Genomic DNA, 2,879 nt, shown 5'->3' with positions numbered 1-2,879 from the left:
GGACTCTAGTCGTGGCATATCCGCTAGTCTTAGCCGTATGTAAGGGTCAGGCTGATGCCTTAGTAACGCGATTTCAAGTTAGGGTTCAAGTTGCGCCCGGGCAAACTTTATATCATTCGAAAGTTTTCTTTGCGCGCTATTGGAATATAAAAACCGCTTGCCAATCGGATGCTTCCTTGCCGAGAAAATCTCGATCGTATGGACTCTAGTCGTGGCATATCCGCTAGTATTAGCCGTAAGTCGGGGTTAGGATGATGCCTTAATAACGCGATTCCAAATTAGGGTTCAAGTTGCGCCGGGTAAACTTTATATCATTCGAAAGGTCTCTTTGCGCGCTATTGTAATAGGAAACAGGTATGACCATCGGATGCTTCCTCGCCGAGATAATCTCGCTCGTATGGACTCCAGTTGTCGCATATCCGCTAGTCTTAGCCGTGTCTTAGCCGTTAGTCCACCCTATACACATAGCGTTAATAGAAATAACTGTATAACTAAGGACGGCGTTAGGCAGTCGTTACTGTGGTAGGATCGTGTCCTTTCATATGCATTTGATGGTTAGAACGTGTTTGATCCTTAGGATATTTTTTTTCGCGGAAGCTGTTTTCATTATCGATGGAATAATTTGAGAAATCACTCCTATTTCCTTGGTATTGTGGAAGAGCTAGCCTATAGGCCATGGGGTTTGCTAATTACTTATCTCCAAGTATATGTGGGGTTATTTGCATGTCATGTTGTCAGCTGTCCATAGCTGTCACTGCCCCACTTTTTACAATGGTGTGCGTCTCAGGTATCCATTGTGAAGCTATGTGGTTGTTTTCATTTGGTGTCACCGATTGTATGTTAGCTTTTAAGTAAGTTTTTGGTATAAGTCGATGTGATGTGTTCTGTATGCGATATAAACACCAAGTCATACACCACAGAAATCATCACAACCGACATGATTAGGTCACCGAGTATTTTACCTACGGTCACTTGTTTTATTGGTTATTATTGGTTATTTGTTGGACCGACTACTCTCTCTTCGCAGCCAGGGGCTGAATTGCGAGGAGATTACAATAGGCGGGGCTAAATCACAACGGTCTGAAGCTAGGTACTCATTTTTCACCTGAGTGAAATGAGGAAAGTCGTGTAAAGTGACTTTCCTAAGGGCATAAGATCGGTGACAGGGCAGGTTTCGAACCCAGGACCTCTTGGACCTGGGCCCAACGCGCTGCCGATTACGACACACGATCTTACTGTTATTTAGTTACATTCTAATTAAAAACAGGCTTTTCCCACTTTTGACCGACCAAAATATTGTTGCAGAATGCCTGGCCAAACTATCGGCGTTTCATTGTGCAAATGAATAATGAATAATATAGTTTATTGCAAATTCTTGCCCGTGGGCCATTCACAGGTAACATAAAAGATTCAAACAGTGTAAAAACTAGAGTTCCACGAACACATACCTTTGCCAAATAAACCAGGTTTGTTATGTAGAATGATGTCTGTAGACAATTACTCTCTTCCCTCTTTCTCAGTTACATATGTGACAACTTTGAAAGTACTATAAAGGAATGCAGTGGATTTATGAACTTTTCCTCATCAATTATGCAAATTAGCTGTTAATTTGCATAATAAATATCACATTATACAAGTCTTCACTCAGGCTATTTACATGCCAAAAATCAAGCCGATCCGTCGACACGTTCATATTTTGTCATTAATTATGCAAATGAGGTCGTCATTTGCATGATAAATATGTATTGACATTTCTCTCTTTCTCAGCTACATATGTGACAAATTTTAAAGTACTGTCATAGAATGTAGTGGATTTATAGAGTATCCTCATTAATTATGCAAATTAGCTGTTGATTTGCATAATTGATATTTCATTATGTAGGTAATCACTTACGCTACCTACAAACCAAAAAACACGATGATCCGTCAATATCTTCATATTTTCTCATTAATTATGCAAATGAGGTCATCATTTGCATAATTGATATCTATTGACATTTCCCTCCTTCCCAGATACATATGTGACAAGTTTCAACGTCCTATCATGGAATGCAATGGGTTTATAAACTTTCCTCATTAGTTATGCAAATTAGTTGTTGATTTGCATAATTGGTATTCCATTATGTAAGTCATCACTCATTCTATCTACATACCAAAAATCATGACGATCCGTCAACACGTTGTAGAGTTATTCTCCTCCAAAGTTTGAATGGAAACCGGCGCCTGCAGTTCCAAAAAAGCCGCTAGGGGGCCCACAGCACTTACTCTCTGCCTCGAGGGCTATCTATCACTTAAAAATCATGACCACAGCATGTCCAGAACACGAGATATCAAAAATTGAGTTTCAGCTGCAGTACCTTAGCAAGCCGCTAGGGGGCCCATTATCGAACTTGACCTTCGTTTTCCCGACCCCTACCCACCTACCAAATATCATCAGGATCCATCCAAGGCTTCTCGAATTATGCTGTTGACAGACACACAGACACACAAACACGCCCAAAACATAACCTTAGCCATTCTGGCAAAGGTAACAAAGGTAACAATATCACAAGTGTCTACTGGATGAATAAACACTGACTAACTCTAAGTTTAAAAACTGAATGTGAGCTTTCTTGTCTGACCTTATATGCATTTTAATGTCATTATTGCAGTGCCGTCATTACATTCAATTGGATTTACAAACATGTACTTGCTGAAAGCACATTGCTGATTAGCATATTTTGATTAAGAATCTAAGTGTAGTACAGTTTGTTTTTGAGGTCTGCTTGCATTAAGGCATCCTATCCCTTATTTTCAATTAAACTCAACGAAATAATTTACGTAATATCAGTCATGAGTACAGTAACTGCCTTTGCCTTATGTAAATAAGCAGGTCAAAT

At 39.6% G+C, this 2,879-nt stretch overlaps 1 protein-coding gene across 1 annotated transcript in view; it reads right to left on the bottom strand.

Annotated features, from left to right (window-relative positions):
- Positions 1-2,879, bottom strand: part of LOC118430820 (E3 ubiquitin-protein ligase RGLG5-like) — a gene marked incomplete in the record, with an annotated part of 11,484 nt that overhangs the window by 4,094 nt on the left and 4,511 nt on the right.

This window comes from Branchiostoma floridae, chromosome 14, assembly GCF_000003815.2.
Source record: "Branchiostoma floridae strain S238N-H82 chromosome 14, Bfl_VNyyK, whole genome shotgun sequence".
NCBI lineage: Eukaryota > Metazoa > Chordata > Leptocardii > Amphioxiformes > Branchiostomatidae > Branchiostoma > Branchiostoma floridae.
Note: the sequence above shows the minus strand (reverse complement) of the source record. Positions and strands in the feature narration are given on the sequence as shown.